This window comes from Gadus chalcogrammus, chromosome 12 (genome assembly GCF_026213295.1).
Source record: "Gadus chalcogrammus isolate NIFS_2021 chromosome 12, NIFS_Gcha_1.0, whole genome shotgun sequence".
NCBI classification, from domain to species: domain Eukaryota; kingdom Metazoa; phylum Chordata; class Actinopteri; order Gadiformes; family Gadidae; genus Gadus; species Gadus chalcogrammus.
Genome location: NC_079423.1, coordinates 11,378,765 through 11,399,657, shown reverse-complemented (window position 1 = coordinate 11,399,657; position 20,893 = coordinate 11,378,765). Strand labels below are relative to the sequence as shown.

Below are 20,893 nucleotides of genomic sequence, written 5' to 3'. Positions count from 1 at the left end.
GTTGCTTAAATCCTCCAAAGCGGTTGGCAGTAAACATCAGGTCACGGTAGGTCACGGTAGGCCACGGAGGCAATGAGCTCGAGTTGAAAAAGGAAAAGCTTACAGCACCTGGTATTCCCAGGCGGTCTCCCAGCCAAGTACTAACCAGGCCCGACCCTGCTTAGCTTCCGAGATCAGACGAGATCGGGCGTGTTCAGGGTGGTATGGCCGTAAGCAATTAGTGCTGGCGCAAAACCAGGTTTTATACAGTAGCACATAAGGAGTGAGAAAGCTGCTGAGGCTCGACGTTTCACTTTTACAAAAACAATCATTAGTTAGATATAAACGGCAGTAATTGATTCAGTAGGACTCCTTATCCAAGTAAACGATCATTGTGACATCTGAATTCATTAATTATCTGAAATACACTGCGTGTGCGTGTGATGTTAAATGTTTGAACCAAGGTTAACGGTTAAAGTGTCAGAGAATGGGTGGTGATTTTTGGACGTCCTCCCATGATCTGAAGTGAGCGTGCGTGTTTGTGTTGGTGAAAGTTTAAGAAATGTACAACTGTCGTTTCAGCTCTCTGGTGCTCCCTGCTGGCAGTATCACTATACTGTCCTCATGTTTCACAAAAATAGTTTTGAGAGACGTTGTCAGTCTTTGTATGTTGCTTAAATCCTCCAAAGCGGTTGGCAGTAAACATCAGGTCACGGTAGGCCACGGAGGCAATGAGCTCGAGTTGAAAAAGAAAGAGCTTACAGCACCTGGTATTCCCAGGCGGTCTCCCATCCAAGTACTAACCAGGCCCGACCCTGCTAAGCTTCCGAGATCAGACGAGATCGGGCGTGTTCAGGGTGGTATGGCCGTAAGCAATTAGTGCTGGCGCAAAACCAGGTTTTATACAGAAGCACATAAGGAGTGAGAAACCTGCTGAGGCTCGACGTTACACTTTTCCAAAAACAATCATTAGTTAGATATAAACGGCAGTAATTGATTCAGTAGGACTCCTTATCCATGTAAACGATCATTGTGACATCTGAATTCATTAATTCTCTGAAATACACTGCGTGTGCGTGTGATGTTAAATGTTTGAACCAAGGTTAACGGTTAAAGTGTCAGAGAATGGGTGGTGATTTTTTGACGTCCTCCCATGATCTGAAGTGAGCGTGCGTGTTTGTGTTGGTGAAAGTTTAAGAAATGTACAACTGTCGGTTCAGCTCTCTGGTGCTCCCTGCTGGCAGTATCACTATACTGTCCTCATGTTTCACAAAAACAGTTTTGAGAGACGTTGTCAGTTTTTGTATGTTGCTTAAATCCTCCAAAGCGGTTGGCAGTAAACATCAGGTCAGGGTACGCCACGGAGTCAATGAGCTCGAGTTGAAAAAGAAAAAGCTTACAGCACCTGGTATTCCCAGGCGGTCTGCCATCCAAGTACTAACCAGGCCCGACCCTGCTTAGCTACCGAGATCAGACGAGATCGGGCGTGTTCAGGGTGGTATGGCCGTAAGCAATTAGTGCAGGCGCAAAACCAGGTTTTATACAGTAGCACATAAGGAGTGAGAAAGCTGCTGAGGCTCGACGTTACACTTTTACAAAAACAATCATTAGTTAGATATAAACGGCAGTAATTGATTCAGTAGGACTCCTTATCCATGTAAACGATCATTGTGACATCTGAATTCATTAATTATCTGAAATACACTGCGTGTGCGTGTGATGTTAAATGTTTGAACCAAGGTTAACGGTTAAAGTGTCAGAGAATGGGTGGTGATTTTTTTACGTCCTCCCATGATCTGAAGTGAGCGTGCGTGTTTGTGTTGGTGAAAGTTTAAGAAATGTACAACTGTCGGTTCAGCTCTCTGGTGCTCCCTGCTGGCAGTATCACTATACTGTCCTCATGTTTCACAAAAACAGTTTTGAGAGACGTTGTCAGTTTTTGTATGTTGCTTAAATCCTCCAAAGCGGTTGGCAGTAAACATCAGGTCACGGTACGCCACGGAGTCAATGAGCTCGAGTTGAAAAAGAAAAAGCTTACAGCACCTGGTATTCCCAGGCGGTCTGCCATCCAAGTACTAACCAGGCCCGACCCTGCTTAGCTACCGAGATCAGACGAGATCGGGCGTGTTCAGGGTGGTATGGCCGTAAGCAATTAGTGCAGGCGCAAAACCAGGTTTTATACAGTAGCACATAAGGAGTGAGAAAGCTGCTGAGGCTCGACGTTACACTTTTACAAAAACAATCATTAGTTAGATATAAACGGCAGTAATTGATTCAGTAGGACTCCTTATCCATGTAAACGATCATTGTGACATCTGAATTCATTAATTATCTGAAATACACTGCGTGTGCGTGTGATGTTAAATGTTTGAACAAAGGTTAACGGTTAAAGTGTCAGAGAATGGGTGGTGATTTTTTGACGTCCTCCCATGATCTGAAGTGAGCGTGCGTGTTTGTGTTGGTGAAAGTTTAAGAAATGTACAACTGTCGTTTCAGCTCTCTGGTGCTCCCTGCTGGCAGTATCACTATACTGTCCTCATGTTTCACAAAAATAGTTTTGAGAGACGTTGTCAGTCTTTGTATGTTGCTTAAATCCTCCAAAGCGGTTGGCAGTAAACATCAAGTCACGGTACGCCACGGAGTCAATGAGCTCGAGTTGAAAAAGAAAAAGCTTACAGCACCTGGTATTCCCAGGCGGACTGCCATCCAAGTACTAACCAGGCCCGACCCTGCTTAGCTTCCGAGATCAGACGAGATCGGTCGTGTTCAGGGTGGTATGGCCGTAAGCAATTAGTGCAGGCGCAAAACCAGGTTTTATACAGTAGCACATAAGGAGTGAGAAAGCTGCTGAGGCTCGACGTTACACTTTTACAAAAACAATCATTAGTTAGATATAAACGGCAGTAATTGATTCAGTAGGACTCCTTATCCATGTAAACGATCATTGTGACATCTGAATTCATTAATTATCTGAAATACACTGCGTGTGTGTGTGATGTTAAATGTTTGAACCGAGGTTAACGGTTAAAGTGTCAGAGAATGGGTGGTGATTTTTGGACGTCCTCCCATGATCTGAAGTGAGCGTGCGTGTTTGTGTTGGTGAAAGTTTAAGAAACGTACAACTGTCGTTTCAGCTCTCTGGCGCTCCCTGCTGGCAGTATCACTATACTGTCCTCATGTTTCACAAAAATAGTTTTGAGAGACGTTGTCAGTCTTTGTATGTTGCTTAAATCCTCCAAAGCGGTTGGCAGTAAACATCAGGTCACGGTAGGCCACTTAGGCAATGAGCTCGAGTTGAAAAAGAAAAAGCTTACAGCACCTAGTATTCCCAGGCGGTCTCCCATCCAAGTACTAACCAGGCCCGACCCTGCTTACCTTCCGAGATCAGACGAGATCGGGCGTGTTCAGGGTGGTATGGCCGTAAGCAAATAGTGCTGGCGCAAAACCAGGTTTTATACAGTAGCACATAAGGAGTGAGAAAGCTGCTGAGGCTCGACGTTACACTTTTACAAAAACAATCATTAGTTAGATATAAACGGCAGTAATTGATTCAGTAGGACTCCTTATCCATGTAAACGATCATTGTGACATCTGAATTCATTAATTATCTGCAATACACTGCGTGTGCGTGTGATGTTAAATGTTTGAACCAAGGTTAACGGTTAAAGTGTCAGAGAATGGGTGGTGATTTTTGGACGTCCTCCCATGATCTGAAGTGAGCGTGCGTGTTTGTGTTGGTGAAAGTTTAAGAAATGTACAACTGTCGTTTCAGCTCTCTGGTGCTCCCTGCTGGCAGTATCACTATACTGTCCTCGTGTTTCACAAAAATAGTTTTGAGAGACGTTGTCAGTCTTTGTATGTTGCTTAAATCCTCCAAAGCGGTTGGCAGTAAACATCAGGTCACGGTAGGCCACGGAGGCAATGAGCTCGAGTTGAAAAAGAAAAAGCTTACTGCACCTGGTATTCCCAGGCGGTCTCCCATCCAAGTACTAACCAGGCCCGACCCTGCTTAGCTTCCGACATCAGACGAGATCGGGCGTGTTCAGGGTGGTATGGCCGTAAGCAATTAGTGCTGGCGTAAAACCAGGTTTTATACAGTAGCACATAAGGAGTGAGAAAGCTGCTGAGGCTCGACGTTACACTTTTACAAAAACAATCATTAGTTAGATATAAACGGCAGTAATTGATTCAGTAGGACTCCTTATCCATGTAAACGATCATTGTGACATCTGAATTCATTAATTATCTGCAATACACTGCGTGTGCGTGTGATGTTAAATGTTTGAACCAAGGTTAACGGTTAAAGGGTCAGAGAATGGGTGGTGATTTTTTGACGTCCTCCCATGATCTGAAGTGAGCGTGCGTGTTTGTGTTGGTGAAAGTTTAAGAAATGTACAACTGTCGTTTCAGCTCTCTGGTGCTCCCTGCTGGCAGTATCACTATACTGTCCTCATGTTTCACAAAAATAGTTTTGAGAGACGTTGTCAGTCTTTGTATGTTGCTTAAATCCTCCAAAGCGGTTGGCAGTAAACATCAGGTCACGGTAGGCCACGGAGGCAATGAGCTCGAGTTGAAAAAGAAAAAGCTTACAGCACCTGGTATTCCCAGGCGGTCTCCCATCCAAGTACTAACCAGGCCCGACCCTGCTTAGCTTCCGCGATCAGACGAGATCGGGCGTGTTCAGGGTGGTATGCCCTAAAGCAATTAGTGCTGGCGCAAAACCAGGTTTTATACAGTAGCACATAAGGAGTGAGAAAGCTGCTGAGGCTCGACGTTACACTTTTACAAAAACAATCATTAGTTAGATATAAACGGCAGTAATTGATTCAGTAGGACTCCTTATCCAAGTAAACGATCATTGTGACATCTGAATTCATTAATTATCTGAAATACACTGCGTGTGCGTGTGATGTTAAATGTTTGAACCAAGGTTAACGGTTAAAGTGTCAGAGAATGGGTGGTGATTTTTGGACGTCCTCCCATGATCTGAAGTGAGCGTGCGTGTTTGTGTTGGTGAAAGTTTAAGAAATGTACAACTGTCGTTTCAGCTCTCTGGTGCTCCCTGCTGGCAGTATCACTATACTGTCCTCATGTTTCACAAAAATAGTTTTGAGAGACGTTGTCAGTCTTTGTATGTTGCTTAAATCCTCCAAAGCGGTTGGCAGTAAACATCAGGTCACGGTAGGTCACGGTAGGCCACGGAGGCAATGAGCTCGAGTTGAAAAAGGAAAAGCTTACAGCACCTGGTATTCCCAGGCGGTCTCCCATCCAAGTACTAACCAGGCCCGACCCTGCTTAGCTTCCGAGATCAGACAAGATCGGGCGTGTTCAGGGTGGTATGGCCGTAAGCAATCAGTGCAGGCGCAAAACCAGGTTTTATACAGTAGCACATAAGGAGTGAGAAAGCTGCTGAGGCTCGACGTTACACTTTTACAAAAACAATCATTAGTTAGATATAAACGGCAGTAATTGATTCAGTAGGACTCCTTATCCATGTGAACGATCATTGTGACATCTGAATTCATTAATTATCTGAAATACACTGCGTGTGCGTGTGATGTTAAATGTTTGAACCAAGGTTAACGGTTAAAGTGTCAGAGAATGGGTGGTGATTTTTTGACGTCCTCCCATGATCTGAAGTGAGCGTGCGTGTTTGTGTTGGTGAAAGTTTAAGAAATGTACAACTGTCGTTTCAGCTCTCTGGTGCTCCCTGCTGGCAGTATCACTATACTGTCCTCATGTTTCACAAAAATAGTTTTGAGAGACGTTGTCAGTCTTTGTATGTTGCTTAAATCCTCCAAAGCGGTTGGCAGTAAACATCAGGTCACGGTAGGTCACGGTAGGCCACGGAGGCAATGAGCTCGAGTTGAAAAAGGAAAAGCATACAGCACCTGGTATTCCCAGGCGGTCTCCCATCCAAGTACTAACCAGGCCCGACCCTGCTTAGCTTCTGAGATCAGACGAGATCGGGCGTGTTCAGTGTGGTATGGCCATAAGCATTTAGTGCAGGCGCAAAACCTGGTTTTATACAGTAGCACATAAGGAGTGAGAAAGCTGCTGAGGTTCGACGTTACACTTTTACAAAAACAATCATTAGTTAGATATAAACGGCAGTAATTGATTCAGTAGGACTCCTTATCCATGTCAACGATCATTGTGACATCTGAATTCATTAATTATCTGAAATACACTGCGTGTGCGTGTGATGTTAAATGTTTGAACCAAGGTTAACGGTTAAAGTGTCAGAGAATGGGTGGTGATTTTTTGACGTCCTCCCATGATCTGTGGGGTGTTCCACAAAGCCGGTTTTATCACATAACCGGGTATGTTAACCCTGGGTTTGCTGTAACCCTAGGTTTTCTGTTCCAAAAGGATCACGGTATGTTAGTTGCTATAGCAACATATGCTCTGAATCAAACCTGGTCGGACCAGGTTTTGCGCAGGTTAAGTTTGAAACATAACCCGGTTTTGGGTATTTCAACCGGCGTTCACCGCAGATTTCATGTGTTCACAATGGCATGCCCTTTTGATGAGAGAACTGCTGATATCAGAGCGCAAATTATACGTGCAATCCACCGGGAGCGATTGATAAGACCACGGCTCGACATCTTGGCATATTGGATGACTTTTTGCTGGAGTGGAGAGATATAGATTCTCGCGCAAATCTTTAATATATTTAAATAGCCTTACATAGCCAACACTACCAATCGAGGACCTGGCCTCAGTTCACTCCAGACTATTTGCGTAGCCCTCCGTTTTTTTCAAATGGTAGTTTTATCTAGGCTATAATGCTGGAGATGCTGAGCACATCACAGTCGTTTCAGATGACCCATCCAAGATTTGTATCAGCCTCCTATCATACAAAGAGCAATATGGTCTGAGTACTATGCCGAGAGGCATTTACAACATAAAGTATAAAATAGTCCTAACGGACTTGCATCCACTGGAGAATGTTCGATCGTAGCCGGCGGCATCATTACAAGCACTGATCCATCTTGATCTGTGAAGTTGATGAATTGTCACTTTTAGGTTTTCTACCCAGTTACCAAAAAAGAAACATTTGGAATAGTATGCGCTGTGGCAAGCACACGGTTTGCATGTGTTACTTCGAAGGCAAAAAAAATCTAAAATACAAGAAAACACAAAAACCTACATTCAACCAGTGTGGGGTATGGCCCATGACTCTCTGAGGTGGTACTAGGTACCTCGAGGTACCCCCTCCATGCCAGGGCGCCCTGAATTTATGTTTATTAACAGCTCCTCCACCGGGGTCAAGACAATTTGAGGGCCAGATCCAGTCTGCCGACTGTCGGCCTTTTCACGATTGGCTTAAAAAAATGGCTTATTTAAATTTATACCAATACGATGGTGGGAAAAGCTTACCAGTTTGTATGTTTTTTATACTTCATTTTTATACTTGATCCTCTGACCGCTTGGAAGCAATCGGAGTAGGCCTACATATTGTTTTAGAAGAAAGGGGTTATGTGGTAGGATCTTTAAGAATGCTTAACTGGGATATTTATATATTCATGGCTCAAATATTAAGGATCATGCTTTTGACGTGTAACTAACGCATTTACGCGGTCAGCGATCCGCTGCCAGGCTTTGGTTCTCCGGGTTCCAGAGGTTTTAGCGTTCCCTTTTCTTGTGATAATGTCCTTCTCCTCGTCATAGCTCTCCAGGAGAACCTGGAGTTCCATTTCATTTAAATAAGCGGCCTGTTTCGCCATATCGATCAGGGTTTCCATGATCCATACATCACGTCTTTTTAAGTTTGGCGTGGACGCGCACAACCCTGTGTTAACCAACCCCGAGTTGATTGAACTAATGCATAACCGCTGCTGTGGAACCGAAAACTCTGGGTTGGTCGGCACAGGGTCAATCAACCTAGAGTTCAGCGTTAACTCAGTGTTTGTTAAACCTCCGTTCGTGGAACACCCCTCTGAAGTGAGCGTGCGTGTTTGTGTTGGTGAAAGTTTAAGAAATGTACAACTGTCGGTTCAGCTCTCTGGTGCTCCCTGCTGGCAGTATCACTATACTGTCCTCATGTTTCACAAAAACCGTTTTGAGAGACGTTGTCAGTTTTTGTATGTTGCTTAAATCCTCCAAAGCGGTTGGCAGTAAACATCAGGTCACGGTACGCCACGGAGTCAATGAGCTCGAGTTGAAAAAGAAAAAGCTTACAGCACCTGGTATTCCCAGGCGGTCTCCCATCCAAGTACTAACCAGGCCCGACCCTGCTTAGCTACCGAGATCAGACGAGATCGGGCGTGTTTTTTTTCTTTTGGTGACACCCGTCACTACTTACAGCAACCTGGGCTTCTGAGGAGGTCTCCCATCCAAGTACTAACCAGGCCCGACCCTGCTTAGCTTCCGAGATCAGACGAGATCGGGCGTGTTCAGGGTGGTATGGCCGTAAGCAATTAGTGCAGGCGCAAAACCAGGTTTTATACAGTAGCACATAAGGAGTGAGAAAGCTGCTGAGGCTCGACGTTACACTTTTACAAAAACAATCATTAGTTAGATATAAACGGCAGTAATTGATTCAGTAGGACTCCTTATCCATGTAAACGATCATTGTGACATCTGAATTCATTAATTATCTGAAATACACTGCGTGTGCGTGTGATGTTAAATGTTTGAACCAAGGTTAACGGTTAAAGTGTCAGAGAATGGGTGGTGATTTTTTGACGTCCTCCCATGATCTGAATTGAGCGTGCGTGTTTGTGTTGGTGAAAGTTTAAGAAATGTACAACTGTCGTTTCAGCTCTCTGGTGCTCCCTGCTGGCAGTATCACTATACTGTCTTCATGTTTCACAAAAATAGTTTTGAGAGACGTTGTCAGTCTTTGTATGTTGCTTAAATCCTCCAAAGCGGTTGGCAGTAAACATCAGGTCACGGTAGGTCACGGTAGGCCACGGAGGCAATGAGCTCGAGTTGAAAAAGGAAAAGCTTACAGCACCTGGTATTCCCAGGCAGTCTCCCATCCAAGTACTAACCAGGCCCAACCCTGCTTAGCTTCTGAGATCAGACGAGATCGGGCGTGTTCAGGGTGGTATGGCCGTAAGCAATTAGTGCAGGCGCAAAACCAGGTTTTATACAGTAGCACATAAGGAGTGAGAAAGCTGCTGAGGCTCGACGTTACACTTTTACAAAAACAATCATTAGTTAGATATAAACGGCAGTAATTGATTCAGTAGGACTCCTTATCCATGTAAACGATCAGGTAACCCTTCCTTTTACAGTCTCCTAATTACTAGGTATTTACCCGGTACATGCATGGTAAATTATAGTGTATTACTGGGTAATTACCACTGGTAATAAGAAGGTAAATACAGAGGTAGTTACCCGGTAAATACATGGTAAATCATAGTGTATTGCTGGGTAATTACCACTGGTAATAAGAAGGTAAATACAGAGGAATTATCCGGTAAATTATAGTGTATTACTGTGTAATTACCACTGGTAATAAGAAGGTAAATACAGAGGAATTACAGCTGATGTACCAAGTAAAACCTCCACTATTACCCATCAACTCGACTAAGTAGCGTGTAGTTGTAACTGTTTTAGGTTGGTAATAACTCCCGATATTGTGTACTTCCTAGGAAATTAGGCAACCAATTCTTAGAAAAACCTATTATCCAAGGTTTATGTTGGTAACAGCCCAAATTTAATGATGTACTATCTAGAAATTAGCATAGTGCTTTCCAATAAAATACTTTTTCTTAGTTATTATTCATAGCTACACCCATTTAGAAAGGGTTTATTCAATTTACCACTATGGAATTACTTACCTGGTAACAACCTCTTTTCCTCTAGTGTCATGGTACATCTTCTTAAATACTGGGTACGAAGCCGTTTGCTTCAATGGTATTACCAGGTTCTTACCATATCATTTATAATAGATACATTCCATTGTCCATGCAGTCAACACAAACTTGTACCATGTACGTTCTGCGACGTTACCAAGTAAAACACGACAATTTACCCAGTAACTAAGCTGAAACTGTACTGTAAAAGGAAGCCTCGTTTGTTTCCATGGTATTACCAGGTTCTTACCATATAATTTGTAATACATTATTCCCTTTTCCATGCAGTCAACACAAACTTGTACCATGTACGTTCTGCGACGTTACCAAGTAAAACACGACAATTTACCCAGTAATTAAGTTGAAACTGTACTGTAAAAGGAAGCCTCGTTTGTTTCCATGGTATAACCAGGTTCTTACCATATAATTTGTAATACATTATTCCCTTTTCCATGCAGTCAACGCAAACTTGTACCATGTACGTTCTGCGACGTTACCAAGTAAAACACACCAATTTACCCAGTAATTAAGCTGAAACTGTACTGCAAAAGGAAGCCTCGTTTTTTTCCATGGTATTACCAGGTTCTTACCATATAATTTGTAATACATAATTCCCTTTTCCATGCAGTCAACACAAACTTGTACCATGTACGTTCTGCGACGTTACCAAGTAAAACACGACAATTTACCCAGTAAGTTAGCTGAAACTGTACTGTAAAAGGAAGCCTCGTTTGTTTCCATGGTATTACCAGGTTCTTACCATATAATTTGTAATACATTATTCCCTTTTCCATGCAGTCAACACAAACTTGTACCATGTACGTTCTGCGACGTTACCAAGTAAAACACGACAATTTAACCAGTAATTAAGCTGATACTGTACTGTAAAAGGAAGCCTTGTTTGTTTCCATGGTATTACCAGGTTCTTACCATATAATTTGTAATACATTATTCCCTTTTCCATGCAGTCAACACAAACTTGTACCATGTATGTTCTGCGACGTTACCAAGTAAAACACGACAATTTACCCAGTAATTAAGCTGAAACTGTACTGTAAAAGGAAGCCTCGTTTGTTTCCATGGTATTACCAGGCTCTTACCATATAAGTGGTAACTGGTTATTCCCTTTTCCATGCAATCAACACAAACCATATATGTTCTGCAACATCGTTCACCAGTAGTTAAGCACTTTAATTGTTATTATAAAACCCCAAACCACTGTTGATGAAAGACATTAAAATTAAACAAAATCAAGGGCTTATCTTTCAAACAAATGCATATCTCACAAACAGGCACTGAACACTGAAGAAATTGGCCAAAAAAAAGAGCCGTCCACATCAACTCAATTTAAATGTTACTGATGGTGTTTTCATAAAACACATGACAGTGTTATGGCAAGTGACCACAAGGAAGACTGCTTCAACCTCTACAATTTGAATAAGTGGTGAATGCCATGCAGCAATCTGCCTATGGGAGCATCTTTGTGGTCATTCGCAAACCAATGAGTCCACTCGATGAATGAGAGATGACTCTTTAGTGTCTTCTCTGTGAGGTATCCCTGCAGTCTCCACATCTGGGATTTGAAGGCTGACCAAGACCTGACCAGGTACCTCCAAATCTCCCCTTCAAGAATCAGAAGACAAGAAAATAAACATTAGGACTGTCAATTAATGAACATTTCTAGAACATGTAGAACTCAAAGATTATTTTGTTTATCAGTTAAGAAAGGATGCTGGTCCTCTGGCCATTGTGTTTGGTCATATTGAAAAGAGAAAAAGGAATAGCCATAAATACAGTTAATAGGACGGGAGGGGACAGGCCGTTAGCTACGGTTAGCCCTTTAGCATCGAGCTAGCGGAGCTTCAGTCATTCAAATAACTCGGACATGTTGTCTAAAACCTATAACACCCAATTTATTAAAATATCCGGATTTAATCGGGCTCTCTCCCATAAGTACAGTTAATAGGACGGGAAGAGACAGGCTCTGTTAGCCCAGGTTAGCGCGATGCTAAAGAGCAGCTCTACCGGAGCATGCCACCTCAACAGGTGCAAGTTAGCCTCCGGTTTGATATTCGCCGGATATTCGGTTTACCACCCAATCGGATTCATCAACATAAGTGCAATACATTACGGGCTTAGTATGTTGAGGACGGTTTAGGACACCGTATCGCGAAAAATCACAAACACATGTTGTCGCCATCAATGTCTGTGCAACAACGTCATTTACGTTCTGGCTGCTACCTGTTTTAGGGACCGTCAACAAATTACACTCACCGGCAGAGACGTTACCATGGAATTGTTTCAGGAAATGAATCACACAAATATATTGCAACATAGTTAATCATAATGCAGTTAATAGTTTAATATTCGACAAAAATCGACCAAACTATATTTGAAATTATTAATTGCATCCCGTTTAACAATAATGCAATATATTAGCAAAGTTACCTGCAGTAAGTAGCAGCCCACCATTGGCAACTACTACTACAATCAGGTGACGAAATGTATTTTTTTGTGATTTTTATGTTATTTTATATGATTTATTTCCAGAAACAATTCCATGGTAACGTCTCTGCCACCAGTCGGTGAGTGTAACTTGTTGACGGTCCCTAAAACAGGTAGCAGCCAGAGAACGTCAATGACGTAGTTGCACAGACATTATGGCGACAACATGTGTTTGTGATTTTTCGCGATACGGTGTCCTAAACCGTCCTCAACATACTAAGCCCGTAATGTATTGCACTTATGTTGATGAATCCGATTGGGTGGTAAACCGAATATCCGGCGAATATCAAACCGGAGGCTAACTTGCACCTGTTGAGGTGGCATGCTCCGGTAGAGCTGCTCTTTAGCATCGCGCTAACCTGGGCTAACAGAGCCTGTCTCTTCCCGTCCTATTAACTGTACTTATGGGAGAGAGCCCGATTAAATCCGGATATTTTAATAAATTGGGTGCTATAGGTTTTAAACAACATGTCTGAGTTATTTGAATGAAAGAAGCTCCGCTAGCTCGATGCTAAAGGGCTAACCGGAGCTAACTGCCTGTCCCCTCCCGTCCTATTAACTGTATTTATGGCTATGCCTTTTTCTCTTTTCAATATGACCAAACACAATGGCCAGAGGACCAGCATCCTTTCTTAACTGATAAACGAAATAATCCTTGACTTCTACATGTTCTAGAAATGTTCATTAATTGACAGTCCTAATGTTTATTTTCTTGTCTTCTGATTCTTGAAGGGGAGATTTGGAGGTACCTGGTCAGGTCTTGGTCAGCCTTCAAATCCCAGATGTGGAGACTGCAGGGATACCTCACAGAGAAGACACTAAAGAGTCATCTCTCATTCATCGAGTGGACTCATTGGTTTGCGAATGACCACGAAGATGCTCCCATAGGCAGATTGCTGCATGGCATTCACCACTTATTCAAATTGTAGAGGTTGAAGCAGTCTTCCTTGTGGTCACTTGCCATAACACTGTCATGTGTTTTATGAAAACACCATCAGTAACATTTAAATTGAGTTGATGTGGACGGCTCTTTTGTTTGTCCGATTTCTTCAGTTTTCAGTGCCTGTTTGTGAGATATGCATTGTTTGAAAGATAAGCCTTTGATTTTGTTTAATTTTAATATGTCTTTCATCAACAGTGGTTTGGGGTTTTATAACAACAATTAAAGTGCTTAACTACTGGTGAACGATGTTGCAGAACATATATGGTTTGTGTTGATTGCATGGAAAAGGGAATAACCAGTTACAACTTGTATGGTAAGAGCCTGGTAATACCATGGAAACAAACGAGGCTTCCTTTTACAGTACAGTTTCAGCTTAATTACTGGGTAAATTGTCGTGTTTTACTTGGTAACGTCGCAGAACGTACATGGTACAAGTTTGTGTTGACTGCATGGAAAAGGGAATAATGTATTACAAATTATATGGTAAGAACCTGGTAATACCATGGAAACAAACGAGGCTTCCTTTTACAGTACAGTTTCAGCTTAATTACTGGGTAAATTGTCGTGTTTTACTTGGTAACGTCGCAGAACGTACATGGTACAAGTTTGTGTTGACTGCATGGAAAAGGGAATAATGTGTTACAAATTATATGGTAAGAACCTGGTAATACCATGGAAACAAACGAGGCTTCCTTTTACAGTACAGTTTCAGCTTACTTACTGGGTAAATTGTCGTGTTTTACTTGGTAACGTCGCAGAACGTACATGGTACAAGTTTGTGTTGACTGCATGGAAAAGGGAATAATGTATTACAAATTATATGGTAAGAACCTGGTAATACCATGGAAAAAAACAAGGCTTCCTTTTACAGTACAGTTTCAGCTTAATTACTTGGTAAATTGTCGTGTTTTACTTGGTAACGTCGCAGAACGTACATGGTACAAGTTTGTGTTGACTGCATGGAAAAGGGAATAATGTATTACAAATTATATGGTAAGAACCTGGTAATACCATGGAAACAAACGAGGCTTCCTTTTACAGTACAGTTTCAGCTAACTTACTGGGTAAATTGTCGTGTTTTACTTGGTAACGTCGCAGAACGTACATGGTACAAGTTTGTGTTGACTGCATGGACAATGGAATGTATCTATTATAAATGATATGGTAAGAACCTGGTAATACCATGGAAACAAACAGCTTTGTACCCAGTATTTAAGACGATGTACCATGACACTAGAGGAAAACTTCCTGCAGAGGTTGTTACCAGGTAAGTAATTCCATAGTGGTAAACTGAATAAACCCTTTCTAAATGGGTGTAGCTTTGAATAATAACTAAGAAAAAGTATTTTATTGGAAAGTAGAGAGATAGATAGATCAAATCATTTAGACCTTTAATCATTTAACCTTTCATATCATATCATTTAGACCTTTCCCACAAATGGGACATTCCCCAATGGTTTTCTGTTCTGTCATCTGTAAAAGTCATGAGATATTATTGAAATACGTAATTGCTTAACTAAACTAGATAACAAATGTTGATATCTCTCAGAGTGACACAAGATATACTCATCCTGCTTCTGGAAACATTGGACCCGAAGCTTGTATGCGTTTTGATTATGTTTGTATTTTAATTGATAATGCCTCATTTGCATTCCTTCTTAAATGTTTTATATATGCGTGTGTGTGCGTGTGCGCGTGCTCGTGTGTGGACATATACGTGTGCGTGTGTGCGTGTGTGCTATGCACATGTTTGCTGCGTGTGTGTATGCTATGCACATGTTTGGTGCGTGTGTGTATGCTATGCACATGTTTGGTGCGTGTGTGTATGCTATGCACATGTTTGGTGTGTGTGTGTATGCTATGCACATGTGCGTGTGTGTGGTCCTGACCTGAGGACCGCCGGATGTGCAGCACGTAGCCGATGATGTCCTGTGTGTTCTGCTCCGGCTCCTTCCAGGACACCTGGATGGCGCCGGGCGACAACGCCTGGGCCCGCACCTGTGTGGGGGCCCCGGGGAGCCCGTCGGCCCACAGCACGGTGAGGCGGGCGCTGGCCTGCGTGTAGCCGGCGCTGTTCTCGGCGATGCACTGGTAGATGGCGTCGTCGTCCTGGCTGATGCCGTAGATGGTCAGCGTGCTGCGGGAGAGAGAGACACGGAGAGATCACAGCTACAGCCGGTCCTCTATCACACACACACACACACACACACACACACACACACACACACACACACACACACACACACACACACACACACACACACACACACACACACACACACACACACACACACACACACACACACACACACGTGATAACCATCTAATCATAATAATAATAACCGGATATTCAATACATCTCCGAGGACACAAACACACACACACACACACACACACGTGATAACCGTCTAATCATAATAATAATAACCGGAGATTCAATACATCTCGGAGGACACACACACACACACACACACACACACACACACACACACACACACACACACACACACACACACGTGATAACGTCTAATCATAATAATAATAACCGGAGATTCAATACATCTCGGTCACACACACACACACACACACACACGTGATAACCGTCTAATCATAATAATAATAACCGGAGATTCAATACATCTCGGACACACACACACACACACACACACACACACACACGTGATAACGTCTAATCATAATAATAATAACTGGAGATTCAATACATCTCGGACACACACACACACACACGTGATAACCGTCTAATCATAATAATAATAACCGGAGATTCAATACATCTCGGAGGACACACACACACACACACACACACACACACACACACACACACACACACACACACACACACACACACACACACACACACGTGATAACGTCTAATCATAATAATAATAACCGGAGATTCAATACATCTCGGACACACACACACACACACACGTGATAACCGTCTAATCATAATAATAATAACCGGAGATTCAATACATCTCGGAGGACACACACACACACACACACACACGTGATAACCGTCTAATCATAATAATAATAACCGGAGATTCAATACATCTCCGAGGACACACACACGTGATAACCATCTAATCATAATAATAATAACCGGAGATTCAATACATCTTGGAGGACAGGCTGAGGCCTGTGCACATTTACGCAATAATAATAACCGGAGATTCAATACATCTCGGACACACACACACACACACACACACACACACACACACACACACACACACACACACACACACACACACACACACACACACACACACACACACACACACACACACACACACACACACACACACACACACACACACGATAACCGTCTAATCATAAACTGTAAAGAATTCAAATCATGCACTAAATATTAAATTGTTTTAGAAATGTTTAGGGTTTTATAGTAAGAATGAATGAATTAATTAATGAAATGAATGAATAAATTAATAAAAAGTGTGATTTCCTGAAAACTGTCTTCAATTAATGAATCATGAAAACATCAAGGTAGGGGTCTGAAACTGCAGTATGGTTCATAGGACAACACTGGCAATCGCCTTGCAGAGTTTCAGACCCGTGCGTCCTTCCCAAGTGTCAAAGGTCAGCCGTGACCTTTGACGGCGCGACCTCCATGACAGTCTATTTCAGCATAATTCCTAAACGCTTTGAGGCGGCAGTCTGAAAACTGGGTGCGCGTCTCAGGATTATGATGGGATTATGATGATCTCTCTGATGATCATTTCATCCTTTCATATCAAATCATTTAGACCTTTAATCATTTAACCTTTCATATCAAATCATTTAGACCTTTAATCATTTAACCTTTCATATCAAATCATTGAGACCTTTAATCATTTAACCTTTCATATCAAATCATTTAGACCTTTAATCATGTAACCTTTCATATCAAATCATTTAGACCTTTAATCATTTCACCTTTCATATCAAATCATTTAGACCTTTAATCATTTCACCTTTCATATCAAATCATTTAGACCTTTAATCATTTCACCTTTCATATCAAATCATTTAGACCTTTAATCATTTAACCTTTCATATCAAATCATTTAGACCTTTAATCATTTAACCTTTCATATCAAATAATAATAACCGGAGATTCAATACATCTCGGACACACACACACACACACACACACACACACACACACACACACACACACACACACACACACACACACACACACACACACACACACACACACACACACACACACACACACACACACACACACACACACACACGATAACCGTCTAATCATAAACTGTAAAGAATTCAAATCATGCACTAAATATTAAATTGTTTTAGAAGTGTTTAGGGTTTTATAGTAACTTTTATTTATTAAATGAATTAATGAAATGAATGAAAAAATTAATAAAAAGTGTGATTTCCTGAAAACTGTCTTCAATTAATGAACCATGAAAACATCAAGGTAGGGGTCTGAAACTGCAGTATGGTTCATAGCACAACACTGGCAATCGCCTTGCAGAGTTTCAGACCCGTGCGTCCTTCCCCAAGTGTCAAAGGTCAGCCGTGACCTTTGACGAGGCGACCTCCATGACAGTCTATTTCAGCATAATTCCTAAACGCTTTGAGCCGGCAGTCTGAAAACTGGGTGCGCGTCTCAGGATTATGATGGGATTATGATGATCTCTCTGATGATCATTTCATATCAAATCATTTAGACCTTTAATCATTTAACCTTTCATATCAAATCATTTAGACCTTTAATCATTTAACCTTTCATATCAAATAACACACACACGCACACACCGTCTAATCATAATAATAATAACCGGAGATTCAATACATCTCCGAGGACACACACACGTGATAACCGTCTAATCATAATAACCGGAGATTCAATACATCTCGGACACACACACACACACACACACACACACACACACACACACACACACACACACACACACACACACACACACACACACACACACACACACACACACACACACACACACACACACACACACACACACACACACACACACACGATAACCGTCTAATCATAATAATAATAACCGGAGATTCAATACATCTCCGAGGACACACACACGTGATAACCGTCGAATCATAATAATAATAACCGGAGATTCAATACATCTCGGACACACACACACACGATAACCGTCTAATGGTTGACACCATTACAACCTTCAAGTCACAACTCAAAACTCACCTGTTCAAACTCGCACACAACGTCTAACTGATCACTGTTTTGTTTGTTTTTTTGTTTTGTTTTGTCTTGTTTTTGTTTTATTTATTTCTTATTGCTTATGTTTATTTATTTATTTATTTATTTATTTTTTCCACAATGTCTTGTTTTTTAAAAAATGTATGATGACTATATGCTCTGTAAGGTGACCTTGGGTGTTTTGAAAGGCGCCTCTAAATTAAATGTATTATTATTATTATTATTATTAATCATACACTGTAAATAGGGATGCAAACAATTAATCGATTATCGATTAATTGTCGATAAGAGATTACTCGATTAAAATAAATTACTTGCAATTAATCGCATTTTAACCCGTAATTCCCCAACCGTCCACGTGAGGGCGCACTTGACGCCAGACGTACTTGACGCACACGCGGGAACACAAGCGGGAACACAAGCAAAGCAGGGCCGTGTTCCAATACCCGTACTTCCATGAGTATACTTAAAGGGAGTATACTATCCGCACTGGCTACTACGTTAATTTTTCAGATGTGAGTGCTGTTCCAAATCGAGTAGGCTACTCCGTGGTGCACTAACCGGAAATTACGATCACGACTGCCGCCGTGGCTCCTCCCCCGCAATAAACATCCCGCTTTGAACGGTGAACTCTTTACGCCTAGCAGCTATAAAAAGCTATGAAAACTATAAAAACTACAAAATGACTATTAATGCAGGCTATGTGGAAAATGCGCCGACTTTGGCTCAGCCTGGCTCCGCCTCTTCTGCTACGTAGCTAAGAAGGCTGCCGTTGAGTACGGGGAGTGTCCTTCGATCCACACTTCACGATTAGCCCGTTTTGAGTACGGCATCCGGGTCCTTGAAGTATACTTCTTTTCGCCGGATCTGAATTGGAGTACTGCGTACTCAAATTTTGGCTAGTAAGTACGGACAGTACGGGTATTGGAACACGGCAGGACAAGACAAACGAAAAGCGGGACACTGACACGATGAAGAGGGCAAAACGGAGTGCAGTATGGTGCCACTTTAAGTTGGATAATGACGACAAAGACGCCAAATGCACAATATGTGGAAGTATTTTAAAGTACAACAACTAAACGACTTTGTTGAATTACCACCTAAATGTGTCACATTCAGAAGGAAATTCAGCTTCTCAGAAGAATTGCCGCTTATCAATTAATCGATCATCGATCGATAAGATGAAACAACTATCGATTAATGAATTACTCGATAATTTGCATCCCTAACTGTAAAGAATTCAAATCTTGCACTAAATATTAAATTGTTTTAGAAATGTTTAGGGTTTTATAGTAACTTTTATTTATTAAATGAATTAATGAAATGAATGAATAAATTAATAAAAAGTGTGATTTCCTGAAAACTGTCTCAATTAATTAATCATGAAAACATCAAGGTACGGGTCTGAAATATCAACTGTAAGGCAGTCTGAACAGACAATCGCTTTGCCATCTTGATCAGTTGTGGTATGGAACCACGCTGACAGAGATTTTTTATATTGTCAGATCCCCAAGGTTGGTTCCCGCAAGACAGAGGGTGAAATGTGTGGGAATATGGGTGTAGATAGTGTTGGGTGCTCCAATGTTGCAACCTTGTGCGGGAACAGTGGGTGCACACTGTGGGTGCTCACACCAAGGGCCCATTCACCTGCTTTAACACACACACACACACACACACACACACACACACACACACACACACACACACACACACACACACACACACACACACACACACACACACACACACACACACACACACACACACACACACACACACACACACACACACACGAAAGGGAAAATGAGGGTGCACAGAACCTATGATTTCCACACAGGGTGTTCGGGTCCACTGGACCCGAACACCCTGTGTGTAATATAAATGTGATGGGGGGGTATACAGGGGGGGGGGGGTCCTTGAAAATGTTTTCTGATTTATGTTCCTCACAGAAAATGAGCCAAAGCCAATGAATCTTAGTTCAAAAAAATTATTTGTATCACTTTTATAAAGCTAAAAACTGAAAACGGGTCCCACAGACCCGAACACCTTATAACTTGAAACACTTTTTGTAAGTTATTAGACAAGTGTCTGGTTTCCATGAATATCGGCAAATTTGATTTAAGTTATAAAACCTTGTCAAGATATTGACAAGTTGTAAAGTTGTATAAGTAGCCTAAAACTAACACTGTTAGTAACTTGTTTGTTATGGATGCCCTGTAACTTGTTGAAGAAACAATGTATTTTGAAGTTGTGGTAAATAAAGAAAGAAATAACTTTTTCATATTCATGTTCTTCAGTACGCAAAATCATCATAGAAACTTGTTTTTATACCAATATCGATATTGTTACTGTAAATTCAAACATGGTATTTAATTAAAAATAGTAAACTGAACTTAATCATTT

The 20,893-nt window shown here is 41.7% G+C and overlaps 12 non-coding genes across 12 annotated transcripts; all 12 read right to left on the bottom strand.

Annotated features, from left to right (window-relative positions):
• Positions 1–96: 96 nt before the first annotated feature.
• Positions 97–215, bottom strand: LOC130399817 (5S ribosomal RNA). Its single transcript, XR_008902315.1, has one exon. It is a non-coding gene; the product is annotated as a 5S ribosomal RNA (ribosomal RNA).
• Positions 216–734: 519 nt separating this feature from the next.
• LOC130400704 (5S ribosomal RNA) lies at positions 735–853 on the bottom strand. The gene has a single exon (XR_008903180.1). It is a non-coding gene; the product is annotated as a 5S ribosomal RNA (ribosomal RNA).
• Positions 854–1,372: 519 nt separating this feature from the next.
• On the bottom strand, positions 1,373–1,491 carry LOC130400903 (5S ribosomal RNA). The gene has a single exon (XR_008903372.1). It is a non-coding gene; the product is annotated as a 5S ribosomal RNA (ribosomal RNA).
• A 519-nt stretch (positions 1,492–2,010) lies between these two features.
• LOC130400902 (5S ribosomal RNA) lies at positions 2,011–2,129 on the bottom strand. Its single transcript, XR_008903371.1, has one exon. It is a non-coding gene; the product is annotated as a 5S ribosomal RNA (ribosomal RNA).
• Positions 2,130–2,648: 519 nt separating this feature from the next.
• On the bottom strand, positions 2,649–2,767 carry LOC130394872 (5S ribosomal RNA). Its single transcript, XR_008897988.1, has one exon. It is a non-coding gene; the product is annotated as a 5S ribosomal RNA (ribosomal RNA).
• A 519-nt stretch (positions 2,768–3,286) lies between these two features.
• LOC130400707 (5S ribosomal RNA) lies at positions 3,287–3,405 on the bottom strand. Its single transcript, XR_008903183.1, has one exon. It is a non-coding gene; the product is annotated as a 5S ribosomal RNA (ribosomal RNA).
• A 519-nt stretch (positions 3,406–3,924) lies between these two features.
• LOC130394692 (5S ribosomal RNA) lies at positions 3,925–4,043 on the bottom strand. The gene has a single exon (XR_008897826.1). It is a non-coding gene; the product is annotated as a 5S ribosomal RNA (ribosomal RNA).
• Positions 4,044–4,562: 519 nt separating this feature from the next.
• LOC130395848 (5S ribosomal RNA) lies at positions 4,563–4,681 on the bottom strand. The gene has a single exon (XR_008898854.1). It is a non-coding gene; the product is annotated as a 5S ribosomal RNA (ribosomal RNA).
• Positions 4,682–5,210: 529 nt separating this feature from the next.
• Positions 5,211–5,329, bottom strand: LOC130400375 (5S ribosomal RNA). Its single transcript, XR_008902853.1, has one exon. It is a non-coding gene; the product is annotated as a 5S ribosomal RNA (ribosomal RNA).
• Positions 5,330–5,858: 529 nt separating this feature from the next.
• LOC130395313 (5S ribosomal RNA) lies at positions 5,859–5,977 on the bottom strand. Its single transcript, XR_008898384.1, has one exon. It is a non-coding gene; the product is annotated as a 5S ribosomal RNA (ribosomal RNA).
• A 2,303-nt stretch (positions 5,978–8,280) lies between these two features.
• On the bottom strand, positions 8,281–8,400 carry LOC130394188 (5S ribosomal RNA). Its single transcript, XR_008897371.1, has one exon. It is a non-coding gene; the product is annotated as a 5S ribosomal RNA (ribosomal RNA).
• A 529-nt stretch (positions 8,401–8,929) lies between these two features.
• LOC130401119 (5S ribosomal RNA) lies at positions 8,930–9,048 on the bottom strand. Its single transcript, XR_008903577.1, has one exon. It is a non-coding gene; the product is annotated as a 5S ribosomal RNA (ribosomal RNA).
• Positions 9,049–20,893: the final 11,845 nt, after the last annotated feature.